Source organism: Artibeus jamaicensis, unplaced genomic scaffold (assembly GCF_021234435.1).
Source record: "Artibeus jamaicensis isolate MK-2021 breed Jamaican fruit bat unplaced genomic scaffold, CSHL_Jam_final contig_76, whole genome shotgun sequence".
Lineage (NCBI taxonomy): Eukaryota > Metazoa > Chordata > Mammalia > Chiroptera > Phyllostomidae > Artibeus > Artibeus jamaicensis.
Window position 1 is genome coordinate 5,019,442 of NW_026521954.1, and position 16,484 is coordinate 5,035,925.

Sequence of the window (16,484 nt, forward strand, 5' to 3'; positions counted from 1 at the left end):
CATCGCTAACACTTTCCATACCATTCCTGAAGTTTCCATCACTGCTTTCCTTCACTGTGTTCACTGTTTTTCCACTAGTCCAGCCTCATACAGCTTGTTAGCTGTTTCCCATACCGAAAAAGCTGCAAAATTATTTTTAGGGAGAAATAGCATAAGGCATAAACGGCTAGAAAACAGAAGGTCTCAGATGCTGGTAAGAAATTAACAGAAGGGCCCACCCTGAGGTGGGGTTCTTCTGCCCCTGAGAGCGCTCTCTGTTCTCCAGTCCTGACTGGGGCAGCCCCGAGGGCCTCTGGATTCCCCGGTACAGAGAAGGCCCGCACCAGTAATTTGTGGTGACGATTATTTGTATAGCTCGATCAGCTATATTTGTATAGCTCAGTCAGGTATGTTACCTTTCTCCACAACGAGCCACAGAAATATAATTACATCAAAGCAAATATTGAATGATAGCTGTTATTAGAAAATGTTTTAGAATATTCAATTATTTTGGGAAAATGCTTAACATATCTGGCTAAATGGAAGAAATAGGCTCTACAACAGCATGGGGATCTGAGTTTTTGTTGCACCTAACATACACATATTGCACCATTTGTGTATGTTAGACACCGAGTTTCAAATTTAATCTCCAGGGAGATGTCGCTTCCTTATCGTGTTTAATCTATACAATACACCAGCCTATTAATATGTATCAAGGTCACAGCTGTTTAAGACTAAAATATAACCGAGTACATACTGCCTAGCAGGAAGGACCACTGTGGAATTCTCCACTCCCCTCGCTGGGTTACTTTAATACATTGCTTTTGTTTCTCCTTTGGTCCAGCTGAGCAGTTCTCGAACTGTGCAGAAGTGCAAGGAGCACTTCACAGGGCTGTGAACATAAAACCATGCAGACCGTACCTTATGAGTGATTTGAAGACAGTGTGGGCATAGTTTGCAAGTTACTTTACCGTATGAACTGACTGGAGAATTAAACCTTGAATCACTTCTACTTCACTGTATTTACATTAAGAAAAGGTTCAGCCCTGGCTGGTGTGGCTCAGTAGGTTGAGTGTTGGCCTGTGAATCAATACGCCACCGGTTGGATTTCCAGCCAGGGCACATGCCTGGGTTTCGAGTCAGTGCCCAGTTGAGGGGCGTGCAAGAGGCACCCAATCGATATTTCTCTCCCTCTCTCATCCCTTTCCTTCCCTTCTCTCTAATAAATACATAAAAAGTAAAAATAAAAAAAGGTTCAAACAGATATAATATATATGAGAAAACTGATAGTATTTATCTTTGATAATGGGATTGTAAAAAATTTTTAGTTTATTTCATCTACAGTTTTCTAATGTTTTTACAACAAAGCCATAGTACTTCTAATCAGAAAAAGTTATCAAAACAATCAAAGGGTGAACGATCATCAACACCCTCTTTTCACATTTCCCCCAAGAAGGTCTCTGCAGTTTGAAGGGAAAAGCTGGTCAGAAAAGCACCAGGGCGATTCCAGAAGCTGACGCTGCCCCGAGTCAGCTCCAGGCCGCACAGATCCGCTGCCTTTCACTTCTAGGCAGGTACCAGCAAGGGTCTCCTGTGGTTATTTCCAATAGGGTGACAGTATTGGGGATGAATCAGTTTAGCCATATTTAGGGACAAACTTGTCAACATGCTACACAAAACAGGGTACAACAGTGCTAAGTTATAAACCGTCACACCACCTTTCGTCCATGGGTTATCAGTTCTGTGATTCCTTTACTATGCACAGCCCTGGTGTGTGCTGTGTGGTTTGGTTGCCGTCACAGAGCTAAGAATTTGAAATCTCCCCATGCTTAATTGATTCATAAGAGAACGTACTTTGTGTAATAGGAGAATTTGGCTTAGATTTATCACGCTGAGAATTTGGCAGGACCAATCAGTAATGCTGTCTTTTAAAAAGTATGTAGAAACTCAACCAGTTTAGCGACTCTGTGCTGTTCAGCTAGAATGCAAATGGGTTTGTGTTCCCAGATTTTTTTCAGAGCCTTTTTCATGACTCTTTAGGGTGTGGAGCGAAGATGCCCCATCTCTGTGCTTGCAAAGCCCTTTCATCTTGGCACATATGCTCAGAAACTGCAGGTGATATTTTTAAAAGGCTAAAGAAATATATTCAAAGCATCCTCCCAAACAAGCCTTTGTTGTGCTCAGTTTATTTGAGGCTGAGCAGTCTATTCGTCCAGCAGGAAACAATGAGGATCAGTGGGCCACCCAGGGCCACTGTCCCCTCAGGAACTCGCTGTGGTCTCGACCCAGCCCCTTCCTGCTCTTTACCTGTGGCTCAGCTTAGAGAGCTTTGAAAGTCTAGAGGCAGCCACAAAAGGACCTCTGCAGGAAGTTTGCACATTCTGCTGAGAAAGGGGACATAGCGAAAAGCAGGTCATTAATTTTTATGTTCTTCTTTGCCTTTATCTCTCTTCCCTGGCTCCTTCTCTTCAGGAGCCACCACAAAATTGTGGGGAGGAGCAAAAGCTCATCACCTTAAGATCCATCCAAAAGGTAGAGGGTTTGAATTCTACTCTTCTCTTTCCGAGGATAATTCGAGTATGTGAGGGATGGTTGACCCACTGAAGAGACCATAAAGCTGTAGAGTTTATTTTAATGTCTAAACGTATGAGCGTTGCTGCAGACTTTTGTTGTGTTTTGTTTTCATTCAGCCTAACAAAATATCTTCCCTTTGCGAATGAAACCACCGCATTTGCACTATGCAGAATTTTTCCCTGAGCGAGAGCTTGCTTCCCCATTGGTTGGGCCACACCGGAGTCCACATTGATTGGACAAAGCATTCTGTGGCCCTAGTGGATGGTGTAGTTAACTGGGCTTAGGATGTTACAAATGAAGGCCACGAAGGACCACACCCAAATCTCCTCTCATACCTGAATCCCCTAACCAGGTTTCTGTGAGGCTTAATTCATCATTAAGTATCCATGAAATATATTTCAAGAAAGTATAGAATGGAAGGTGTTTCTCAGGGCAGCCTTCTCTTTTCTGGCAGTGGTAATTGTTTAGTTATTGTGCTCATCGTAATCATTCAGACTTAATGGACCTTCAAATGTAAGGCACATTTTAAATAGAGTTCAGCCATGATTTTCTTTATAAGCACTGTATTTCCCTCTAATTCTAGCTTTTTGCTACTGAGAATAGAGAGTTATTTAAAATTGCTAGTATGAGTCTGTTATTTCCTGTTTCAGAAGAGCTCATCACCACTGCTCACCCAATCTACAGGCAGGATGGTGACCAGGGTTGTCGCAACCCTGTTGAAGTCAGTGAAGCTCCATCCAGGGCTGGGGCGCATTTGAAGGGCATGGCTGCTGGAAGCAATGAATTACCGTCCAGCCAACCCATCAACACACATTTACCACTGAGCCCAGCATGGCACTTATCATTGTAGGAGTAAAGAGGTCCTGGCATGCTGAGTGTGTATTCCTCAGAGAAAGAGGGGGAGGAATTAACAGTAATAAGTGCTCACCATGTTCTTGGCACAGTGCGAGCTGTTACAGAAATGCACAGAGAGATACAGGGCAGGGCTGCTCTCCCCAGGAGCATGCAAATGAGTTGAAGAGTAAAATGCACACACACACATACACACTCCGCACCTTATGTTCTTACATCCTATTTGGAGCAAACAAAACCCATTGAGTCCTCATAGCTTGATGAGACTAGTGCTGTTATTATCCCCGTCGTACACCTATGGAAAGTGAGGAAGAGAGTTAGGCTGGTAAGCAGTACAGTGGGGATCCCATGTGTTCACCTGATTATTTCCTTTCCTCCAGGGCACAGAGACAGATGGCACTTCCAAGTCTCCCCCTTGGGTCTATGGTCTGGTAACTACCCTCGCACACAATCCATTCTTAGGTTTCTCTTCTTCTGGGAAGTTGAAAATCAGAGGACTCAAACGCCTTAGGGGTATGGAGACAGAAGGTTGAAGGGCCCAGGTCATGAGTCATTTTCTGGAAGAGAGCTGTCGGACCAGGACATCCACTCTGGACTATTTCATGAGTGAGAAGGAACTTTTGGTGTCAAGCACTAACATGCTGGTGCTGCTCGTTATACCAGTGAGCCTCCCCTGACTCGTATGGGTGGATTTCACACTGTCCATGGCCACACAGGTTATCCATGTGTGCTCTTAATTGATGCTTAGATGAGTGTCATTAATCTGTTATTGCTACTTTTGTTACTGTTTGAAACAAAAAAGCATAATCCATATCCCATGACTAGTAGAACATTAAAGGTATAAGAAAGTATTTCTTATATTGGGAGATTAAGTAGTATTCAATTTTTTCTGACTACATTCACTATTGAAGCTTTAGGACAATGCCTACATAGATCTATTAATAACAGAAAAATAATTTAAATTTTCTCATATCAGTTAAAATATTCTCTTGAAAATAGTAAGCTCAAAATCTAATTGCTTTTCCCTTTATTAATCTAATTAATTTATGTAAACATTGCCTTAGACTAAAGCCCAGATACAGTAAGAGGTTACAGAGTAAAAACCAGGAGATGGAGGCCCCTATACATTCAAGTTTTTTTTTCTTCTGACCTTTCTTTCTTGTGACCAGTGATGTCATTGCTTAGAATCTATTTCCAAGAAGCCACTGTGTGATTTTAGTGACCTTACTGTATGACATTTTGTTTTGCACCCGGAACTCAGAAAGAGTCACTCCTATAGTTTGTTTATTTAAATGAAATGACCTGACATTTAATACACAAGCATACTTTGGAAACTTAAAGTAACATTATTATTATTATTTCATGAGTTTTATCGATTGATTGAAATTAAGATAGGCTAACTCCGCCCAAGAATGTTTGTATTTCTGCAGGAAAGAGTCATTGCAAAAAATGAGGGGTTAGACAAAAACCCATATAGAAACAGCAAATAGACAAGAAAAACAATGTTTGAATTATGATGATTTAGATGTGAAAGAAGGGTGACCACATGTAAGAAATAGACACAAGAGAAATCAAATAAGGGATATATGAGCTAAGAAAAAGCAATACAGATAGACGCATTTCATAAGTTATGGGCTTAAAAAAGAAAAGGGAGAATAAAATAAACATTTCATTCAAACGTCAAAAAAAAACTGGAGAATATTAGTAAGAATAAAAGGAATGCAAAGTGTACTAAAAATCAAGAAAAAGAAAAAAATTCTATCATTTATGACAATGTGGTTGGATCTGGAGAGCATTATGCTAAGTGAAAAAAGCCAGACAGAGAAAGGCAAATACTGTATGGTATCACTTATATGTAGAATGTTTTTAAAAAGCTTACTATTTCTGTAGATATTGCTTGAATGAAAATGAATTCTGGGTCTGGAAGGGGGGATAGTTGCATGATTGAGGGATTCTAAGAAGACCAATTTGAATAATGAAGGAATGTGTTCGAAAAGGTGGGCTGGCACCCTCCAAGAAGCAGATGCCAAGGATGAGATGAAGTGTGCAAGGAGTTCACCAAGGGAAGCCCCTGGGATCAAACGGAGAGGGGTCCAGGCAAGGCAGGCGCGCCATCAGACCATGAATAAAGGAGAGGGGAAAGCGGGGTGTGGAGAAGTATCCTGGGGTTTCATGCCGTCTGCGAGGGGCCACCAGAGAACCCTTGGGGCAGAGTCAGCGGTCAGAGGTTTCGGAAATTGTCCAAAACTGAATATCAGAATCAGGACTACAACCCCAACCCCCGTCTTTATTCTCAGGTTAGTACCGTTCCCGCCAACCCTATCTTTTAAAAATGAGCAAATAAAACCACGAGGTAGTCAAATGGCTTTCCGAGAAACGGAGAATTTTCGTTCAACCTACTCTGAGTCCAGTAATAGAACACAAAACTTCCTGGAAAATCATGTAAAAAGAACCCGTTTGCCATGCAGCTTGCTAGGAACAGGCCTGGGCTGGCACCTAGAAAACCGCCCGAAGAACGCCAGTGCCAGATGCCAGCGCTGTGTTTGCAGTTGCCCTTCAGCAAGGACAACCCACGTCCTGCCATAGGAAAAGTGCCGGGTATGGTTATCTACCAGATGCGTGGCCTCCCTGGGCAGTTTCCTTGGGGATAAGATAAAAAAATCTGGAAGAGATGTATGCAAAAGCCCACCCAACACTGTGTGTGAGGATTCTAAGGATCCAGAGAAGTGTGAGCACTGTGGCTTCAGGAACTGAGGGCAAAGGACTGACTATGTTGCGGGTGAGAGTGGGAGGGCGCAGGGGGGACTCCTTGTAGCTTTACGAAAGGTGTGAGAGCATTGCATTTTGTTCAGACCCTTTTTACGTGCCCAGCTCCTTATTAGGCTTTGGAGATAGAGTGATGAGTAAGACATGGTATCCAAACTTGAGGAACTCCCAGTTTAGCTGGCAGACTTGGCAAGCAGCAGTGTGGGATGGGAGAGGAAGAGGGCTTTGGGGGTGAGTCCTGTGGAACCGTGGGCAAACCACATCATCTCCAAATTGGTTTCTTCAGATGAAATTCCTGCTTCTCGGGGCTGTTGGGGAATTAGAAAGAACATCGATAAACGGAGCAGAAGAGCATCTCAGCAAAGGTGACACTCACACAATGGCTTGCTGTCTTTCCTAGTGTTGCTGGTGTAAGGTTACTGAGTGAAAATGCTTCCCGGCTCTCCCTGGCTCACCCTCCCTGCCCCGCCCCGAACGAAGAGGCTGATTTCTTGGGCTCCTCGCCAGTGGGTGTGAAACGCTCTCGGAGGTGAAGCAGGTTGGGGTGCAGGAGTAAAAATAGCTGATAGGAGGAGGTGAAAGACTTGGAGGAGAGGCCAAGCAGATCTAGTGGCAGGAAATTCAGAGAGAGAGAGTTGATGAGAACTGAAAGAAAAATGCCTCTGGAGGCCAGGGAGCGGGAGGAAGAGGAGGAGGGGGTGATGAATGTCAGGCTCTGGGGCTGGGGGGTAAGAGAATTGGGGAGGAGGGGGGAGGGGATATAAAAATGTAACTGGACATTTTGAATTGGACATTCATTCCCCCCACTGTGTTTTTGAGAGATGAGTTCAGGAGTAAAGATTTCCATTCTGAATGGTTTTGGCTGCCTGTGCCTCTGTGATCATGACATCACAGCGAGGCTGGACCACAAGGGTTGGGTATTCCTGAGGCTCACGTTACGCACCCACATAACTGGAGCGCACTGCGGTGGCAGAGCCGTCACAGTCCCATGGGGCTCACCGGAGGGGCAATTCTTTCTGATGAATGGGTCAGAGAGAAGGGTCAGCCCGTTGATATGTGTGAGGGCTGGCTTTGACTCCTACTGAGTGAACAGTCATGGCAAAACCACTTAAAGTCTTTGAGCCTCAACTTCCTCACCTATAATGAAGGCTAATTTAAAAAGTACCCCCTTAAAGACTTCACATAAGGATCAAACGAGATATTGAATGCATACTGTAAAGAAGCAATTGAGAGTTTCGGTTGACAGTGTGGGTTGTGAGGTTAGACCCACATGGGTTTGCAGCGTGGCTCAGTGTGCCTGTGGACACGCAATAGGATGTTTGTGGGAACCAATAGCCAGTCACGTAGAACACTTACCCCCACCTGGCACGTGCTAAATGCTCAGGTGTTATTAGATTCTTTCTGCACAGCTTGAAGAGCTGTGCAAGTGGCTATTATTAATTTTGCAATAATTCTGACTAAGGCCTAACAGTATGAAGCTATAAAGGTAAAAATACACAAAGCGTCGGGGTGAGGCAGTATGTTAGATTCTTGTTGCTGCTATGAGAAATTACCATGAACAACAAAAAGTAATACTCTTACAGTTCTGGAGGTCAGAAGTCTGAAATCCGTTCCACTGGGCTACAGTCAAGGTGCCAGTAGGGTTAGTTCCTTCTGGAAGCTCTAGAGCAGAGCATGTCTCCTGGCCTTTTTCTGCACTAGGCTTCTCATGCATCTTCGAAGCCAGAATCAGAGAGTCTTCTTTCCTCTCTGGCCTCTGCTACCATCCTTTAGACTCTCTCTGGCCCTGACTCTGCTCCTTCCCTCTTCTCAAGATGCTGCAGATTACCTTGGGCCCACCTGGATAGTTCAGGGTAAACGTTCCATCTCAAGATCCTTCACATAATCACCTTTACAAATAGTTGGTTGTTTGCTTTTCCCAGATAAGGTACCAGCTCACAAATTCCAGGAATGAGAACGTGACCATCTTTGGGCAGACATTATTCAGGCTACCACAGGCGCCTAGGGAAGGAAAAAGGAGTTTCCAAGAAGGAAAAGCTTGAACATTGGGAAAGCTATATAGTCACAGGTAGTCACCACTGAAGAGTCAGAGTCATAACGAAGGCGAGGGATGAGTTGACAGGCCGTCCGGTCCCAGTGACCCCTGACAGGTAAAGAAGCAGGTTGGCCACCTTGACCTCATCACCTTCCTTGCCGTCTCTCATTCCCGTTCTCACTGTGCTGTGTGCCTGTCCCGCCCCCTCGTTCTCCCCGTTCCTTTCCTTCCTCTTCATGTTAAGAAACAGAATGAGACTCGCTGCCCTATGGACCTGATTTTTAAACTTTGGCTCAGTTTTTCCAAACTTTTCGACCTTGGCCCCATCACTTAGCCCCTCTGAATCTGAAATACCTTATTTATTAGAACAGGTATAGTGTCGGTGACCTCAGGGAGGCTTGTGAAACGTGAGATGATCTATTAAGAAAACACCTGACTCCTATCGATGCCAGTTTTCCTCTCTTTCCTAATCTCCCAGCCTCCCCAGCGTCTTGCGTTCTGCAAGCCTTGCTTGAGCACCTCTCTGGACCACTCGTTTTTCCAGGCATCTCCACACAAACTGTCACACTTATATCTCACAACAACCTTCTGGGGAAGACTTAGTTCCCTGTTTTAATGGTAAAGAAAAATTTGTTTCTTCTGCTATTTACAACACTCCTGCCACCAAATAGGTGGGAATTTTTCCCACACCAATCAATTCTTCAACTCTCTAGACACCAAATCAATTCTGACTCCAGTTACCCAGAGTTAGAGCAGATCCCACAAGTTGAGGGTTCGATCCCACACACTGACCCCCACTTCAGACAACGATCGCAAGTCGTGAGTTTCCAGGTTACCCACATTTCTGTCTTCCTTGGTTATAAATTGGGGGCTCCCATGATGCCACATCAGGTTGAACGATTTGCCACAATGGCTCACAGAACTCAGGGAAACACATTTACTGGTTTATTAGAGAGGGTGAAATAAAGGACACAGATGGACAAACAGATGAAGAGGTCCACAGGATGAGGTCTGGAAGGACCCCGAGCACAGAGCTCCTGCCCCTGTGGAGTTGGGGCGCCCCACCCCCCCAGCACACAGATGCTCTCCGAATCCCACAGTTCAGGGCTTTTTATGGAAGCCTCATCACACAGGCATGACTGATTTATTAACTCGATTTCTAGCCTCTGTCCACTCCCCGGAGTTTAGTGGGTGGGGCTGAAAATTCTAAGCTTCAAATCATAGCTTGGTCTTTCTTGTGACCATCTGAAGCTCTCTAGCAGCCACCAAGAGTCAGCTCATTGCAACAAAGGAGGAAACTTTAAGGGATTTGGCAGCTCTGTGTAAGATACTCCTATCACAGACATCACTCAGGAAATTACAAAGGATTCAGGAGCTCAGTGTCAAGACCCAGGGAAGACCTAATATGAGAATGAAGGGTGCTCCCAGTACCCCGTCACTCAGGAGGTAGGAAGTCTGTGTCAGGAACCAGGGGCAGAGAACCAGTCTGTATTTCTTGTTAGGTCCCAGATGGGCACAGTGAGATGCAGAGAGCTGAGGCGATTTCCCAAGTCCATGTGCGAGGAGGTGGCTGAGCTGTGACTCTGGCCCACGTCTCCTGACTCCACACCTGCCACGGCTCGGAGCTGGAGTGTACGTTTCACGGTAGATTACAATGTGAATTTCTTGCTATTTATTTTCAAAAATAAAACAGAGCATTTGCTTGTTTTTTTCTTCTTTTTATAACAGAAGAGTCTTCTGTGGTGGAGCATTCAACTTTGGGTGTGGTCCTTGATTTTGTTCCAAGTGCCCACAACCATTTGCAAAGAGCTGCTCAGTTCCTGCCACATGCCACGTGGCAGGCGGCACAAAGATCTGCTCTTCCCACTCACAGGTGCTGGTGGGTGGCCAGACCACAGCTCTGAGCACCTGCTTGTGGTAGCTTGTTCCTGGTATACTAATGACAGGCAGGTCACAAGGCTGTATCTCACCTTCATGGCAATAGAAAAAAGTGTCCCCTCTGGAGAGATGCAACCTTGGCCATTAGGAGTCTCTTTGAGCCAATTAGGGAAAGGCAGCCTTCCCTGGCATAGGTATAGTTCCATGCCAAGGCCGAACGCTGGTTGCATTTCCCTCCCTCCCTGCCTCCTGGGCCTCGGCACTGTGGCAGGGTGGGTGTGATTGCAGTGGCTGGGTTCAGATCATGTGACCTCAGGCAACTGATTTACCATCTTTGCAACATGGGTTTATTACCTGTAACTTGGGGGGAATAACTATGTCTTTTTCAAAGCTTCTCACTAGGATGCAACAATGTAGCACATGTTCAGGTTGGAATGGTTCCCAGTCCTAGTAAGGACCATATGAGTGTGAGTCAGCATGACTGTCACAGAGCTGCAAACCCAGCTACTGGGGAGAAGCAGGGTCCCCAGTTCTCTCTCCTTCTAATCCCAGGCCCCAGGCTTATTTTTGCCTTCCTTTTCCTCTGCCATTCTAGAAATATCCTGGCTGATACTTCTCCCTCACAGATGACACAGGACACCAGAGAATTCATCCAGGCACCAGGCTTGCCTGCACCTGTGCCTCACACACAGTTGAAATCTTCATCTGTCTTTGCCGAGTATATTTGTTTAGATAAAAGCTAAGCTGTTGACACAAAGAAACCCCAAACCCAAGAAGATCGAAGTTTACAATTTAGAGTTAACAGCAGTCACTGTTGCAGAGCAGATGAAGAGGACCTCTGCTCTAAGAGTATCTTTCTTGTGCTTTCTCTTGTTAAGGTGGCCACGAGCCGGCCGCCTTATCACGCGCAGGAAATGGGGCTCATTTACATGAGCTCTTGACCTCAGACACTATTTAAATATCGTCTGGGCTCTTGGGAACCTAGAACCTGTAAACAGTTCTCACTGGTCTATCCCACAGGCTGCTGGCTTCCTTCCCCCTTCTTTTTAGCAATGGATTCTTTCTAGAAACCCACTACTGTGATATTTTTCTTGCAGCGGTTCTATCAAAGTACTTACAGTCAAAAAGAGACTACTTTTATGCCGAGGCCTGGTCTGGTATCTCTCTGCAATCATTTTCTTTCCTGAGTGTTAGAGTTGACAATAAATGTGCATGTGGCGGGAGGTGGCAGCGAAGAGAACGTCAACAGTTGTGACTGTCGGTTGTTATTGGCTGCAGAGAGAGCTGGCAAAATGAACCCGTCATCCGGAAGAAGTGGCATCAATGTTGATGGTGCACAAAAAAGTGTGATGTGCGTAGAGAGGAAGCAGGCTTCACATTTGTAGGGTCCTTAGTCTGCCATCTGTTCTTTAATTTTTCACTCAAAAGTCTCTGACAATGAGCATTTCTGCAGGGGTTAGGGGTTGGGGATGCTTGCTGTGCTCATTCCCCAGAGCACCTGGAGGCAGCGCTCCTGCCCCAGTTTCCCACCGGCTCACCAGCAGCTGCACGATGCTGCGGGGGACCTTCCTCCTCCCTGTGCCCTGGGCACCCCCTTCCAAACACCATGTGACTCAGGGTGACCCTCTTCAGGTTTGAACTGTCTTTGGAGACACACTGTCCCAGAAACAGATAAAACAACACAATACAGAAAACTGCATTGTTCTAGATGTGGGAGGAAATATGTACTCTCTTGTACTTTACTCAGGCACTTATTCATTTATTCAGTGAATGTTGATTGTCTGCTATCTCTGTCTTACTTGGTGTGTTCGCCAGGACAAAAGTAAGCAGCTACAACAAAAACATAAAAAAAATGCAATGGCTTGAGAAAGGAAGGAGCCTGTGTTCTTCATGGTCACAGTCCGGGTGGGCCGGGTTGGCCGGACAGCTGGGCTATGGATGGTCACTTGGCAACCTTGCTGCCCTTCCATCCCCCAGACTCTGTTCCTGTGGTATACACGGTTTGCATATACAAATACATAAAGTCTGCCTTGCTCACCCTTTCCACAAAAGGGAACGTCTTTTGACAGCGTGTACACCCCACTTGGACAAACTGTAAACATGTTGAAGGTAAGAGATGTCATAATAATGTTTATATAAAATTTGTTACTGCATGTATTGTTTTTGAGAAAAGTTTAACAAAGGAAAACATGTTTCTGCCCCCAAAGCAAGCAGTATAAACTAGTTGTTTGCCTTGGACAGAAAGCCTGTGGAGGAACTGGTGAGTATATAAGCTAATATACCCCTCAGGCTCTAACCCCTCAGTCCCCCAGTGGAAGGTGTTTGCATAAAAGCCCAGCCTGCCTGACCTGCACTGGGCATTGAGCATCGATCTCGCGCGCCCCTCTGGAGAACACTGAACTGGGTGTTGTAGACCATGGCACATGGTCTGGAAGAGATTCTGACCCCACCCTGTAGACAAGAGAAAGAAGTTTTGCTAGCCAAGGTCAGTGACAGCACCTGGGTGTCAGCAGTGCAGGAGGCAGAGAGAGGCTGAGCAGACTGACAGTAAAGTTGTGTGTGCCTATCACCCATCCCCGCCACTCTCTCCCTGCTTGTCTTGTTGGACTGAATAAATGTGAATATGGCATTAACTGTGCGTGTGAGTGATCTGTAGCTTTTCTTTGGTGTTGACTGCCCTTTGGCACCCTGAATCTCCGGGTTTTACTTTAGGAGGTGTGGTTTTTTTAAATTAATACTCGGAATAAGTCAGCCCTCTTCTGCGTAGTCAAAGCTGAGTCAAGAGAAGGTTCAGCTTCCAGAAGGGGAAAAAATGGTCTGAGATAGTAATGTCCTCTAAACAAAATAGATGGATTCTGTGTATTCACCCTGCATTGTTGAGAACATGGTCACAAGGCCATACCAAGCTGCAAGGGATGCTGGGAATATAGTCTAGCTGTCAGACTTGTGCTGAGCTGAAACTTTATTACACAATTCGAGAAAGTGAGAAAAGCTTTTGGTGGAGCAATTCCTCACTATGGTGTGGAATTTTAGGGCTCCACCAAACTCCTTTCTCATTTTTCCCACCCTTTAGAGATATGGTTAGGATTTAAAGTTTCCGTTACGTGCAGCAAGACTACTCACACAGAGCAGAGTCTCCATGTTTCCTCCTAATCCCCAAAGAGGCGGTCGCCCCACTGCTTACAGAGCAAGTCCAGTCCTGTCATTAACTGCTTTCTTCCTTGGCACACTGATTCACTGTTGCAAGGATTCAAACATCGTTACTATGGGTTTCAAACATGCTGGTTGGCCCCAGGCACGGCACACTCTAGCACTTGTTGAACATGAGCCCACCATTGAATGATTAGACATCAGAAAACCATCTGTTTCAGCACATGGATGGCTCAGACTCCACCTGGCTTCCCAGACCTCTACGCTAAGCCAGAAGGGAGTTACATCAAGGTAATAGTGATGACTATTGCACATCAGTGCCAACTATGACTAGGGCTTTGAGGTCGGTGCTCCACATATGTTTTCTTTAATGTATTCTCTTAAACTGTATTTCTAGGCAGATTCTGGGATCACCTCCCAAATCCTTGTTTCTTACTCTGGAAGGAATCCAAACTATAATAGTCATTTTAGATTAATTATCATTTACCCTTCAGGGCTGGGGAGAGACCTGAGTAACACATGAGTGCCCAACATCACACAACATCAGGGCTCTGATAGCTCGGGAAAGGGGAGACCTGGTTGGGTGGGCACGTAGCCATGACCAGCCCATGTGTCTTTAGCCAAGTCTGGTTTTCTCTGTTCCGATTAATGACCAGCTAGCTGTTCCCACACTTTTGAAGACGTCTTTCTTACATTTTGCAGTTGTTTTGGGACACTGATGATACCTCTGCCAGGCCGAGACTGCTGGAAAGGTCACCAGGTCTACTGGTCGGAGAGTGACTCAGAGAGCAAGCGTTGACTGGGCCCGTGCTCCCACTCGGACAGAACCCATTTGCTTGGCAGCCCTGTGAGTGCTCAGGCCAGAGCAGATGGGCGACTGGGCTGATGCAAGTCTGAATGGGGCAGAGGGAGCAGCCAAACTGCCGCTCCCTACTCTGTGCCACTGAGCTCTCTGCCGAAGCCTCCTCCTCAGTACCACTATGTTCTGTGGTAACTGTCTGTTTCTCAGGCTGACTTTGAGCTCTGGGGTCTAGTCTCCTGTTGAACCATCTGCAGGTTTTGCTCAGCTAGTAAAATGCTCCCCCTCTGGTTAGCTGCAGCCTCGCAGATACAGTTCAGTCAGTAGAAGGCAACGTTGGGGGTGTAGCAGGGTCAGGGCCGTACATTGTGAGCAGGACCCTGGCTGAATTTCATCCCGTCCTCCTCTTCCCTGAATGGCCCAGGCCCTCAAGCACACACAGCACACTCACAGCAGCCCTGGAGAAATTTACTTAACCTCTTTGGGTCGTATTTCTTCCTATGTAATACAGTGCTTTTAACAAGGCATCAGCTCAGTATTTTTATGGGGATCAGGGCGACAGAACATGTAAAGGAAGGTCTTGTTTGTCAGATGCATCGGGTCCAAACCCGAACTCTTCTTTCTAAGCAGAGTGTGGCTTTGGGTGGGTTATCAAATTCTCTGAGCCTCACCTTCCTCGACTGGGAAGAATAATGGTGCTTAGTTCCTGAGGAAGATTAAATAAGATAACACATCTAGAATACATACACTAGAGTGTGGCACATAACCACTCAATCAGTTTAGGCTATTATTACATTTTGCTTTTATGTAAAGTTCCTAACATACAGTAAGTGATCAAAATAAAAAACCTGCCAGACAATAAATATATGAACATGGAATGAGCTGAAGCAAGTTCTTCACTTCTGAGAGAGCAGCCCTGGGCTTTCCCTGCTTCACTTGGTCACCCTCCCCCCCAACTCCCTGGGGGCCTAGCTTTCCTCTCAAGCTCCTGCCCCAGGGGTGGCCTTGGCACCCACACCAGCCAATCTTGGTGTTTCATGTCTGAGTACAGTGATTTGCACAGAGGTGGGCTAGGACCAACTGGGGCCACTTGGAGTCACCTTTGAATGATGACATGTACCATATTTTGCCATGTATAATGTGCACTTTTTCACCCAAATTTTTTAGTAAAAAATAAGGATGTGCATTATACATGGGTATAATGATTACATACCATGAGTATAATAATGGGCATAATAATCCCATATATAATAAGCACAAAAATGTGGGTGTGCATTATACTCTGCAAAATATGGTATTCGCCTACCTTATGAAGGGGGCTGCCAAAGCCTGCTGCTGAAAAAGAAGCAGAACTGAGAGGTGGCAAGGAGTCACAGAGCCTTAACATCATTGTTTTAATCCTGGATTGAGCCATACCTGAAGCAACCTTAGCACTTGAACTTGCCAGCTAGATAATCATCCTATTCTGTATTATTTTACCGAAGCTATTTTGACTTGAGGTTTTCTTACTTGGAAGTGAAAGAACCACCTCACTCAAGGTTCTATACATAAAAGTAACTGGAAAATGATATGACTGAATGTTTGATAGAGAGTAGTAACTATATTTACAGTAGAGACGCCGTTTATGGAGATTTACCAGGTGCCAGGCACTGTATCAAGTGTTCTGCATGTGTTGCCTCATGTAGGCCTTACACCTGTTTGAGGCAGGCACTGCTACTTCTGTTTTACCGACAGGAAAACTGAGTTGCAAAATGGTTTTTTGATCAGTGATTTGAGGGTCAGGATTCAAACTTACACATTCAAGGGGTGATGGACCATTTAAAAAGCTTAGCTTGTAATGTTTCGCAAATAATGCTAACATACGTAAACATTTTTGAACTGCACAAAAAAGAAGTCTTAATAAAGTCAGTTTATTTCAGAAATGAAATATTACTGCACATAATCACGTGTTGTGTTTGGCCAGAAGGGCATTCCTGTACTTGCTTAATTACTTTATTTACTTCCTGTGACTCTCAAGAATATTTAGCTATTCATACAAATGAAATCCACCCTTCAGGGACAAAGGTATGTGAACCAGTGAGAATGTAAACTGGGTGATTCTAAAAGGCAAACTTCCAAACCTGTTTTGTGCAAGGTATGCTTTCGAAGAGGACATCAGTTACAGCGTACTGATTTCCAGAAAGGTCGGCCACAGCACATTTTGCTCACGCCTCATTATTCTTTCTTTTAAGTCTGTACCTCACAGAGGCAAGGCATCATGGCATTTGCATGAGGGAGTCTGGTCACTGTAGCCTGTGTCTGGAAGGTGAGTCACCTCTACAGAGGAGCCTGAGAGAGACTATTTGACTCCAGAAACATAAGGTCAAGATTGAGAGAGAAATGGCCCATTGGCGTGGCCTGCACTCGGCTGAACGCTTCAGGAGTTCAACAGAAGAGACTTGGAGAAATAGT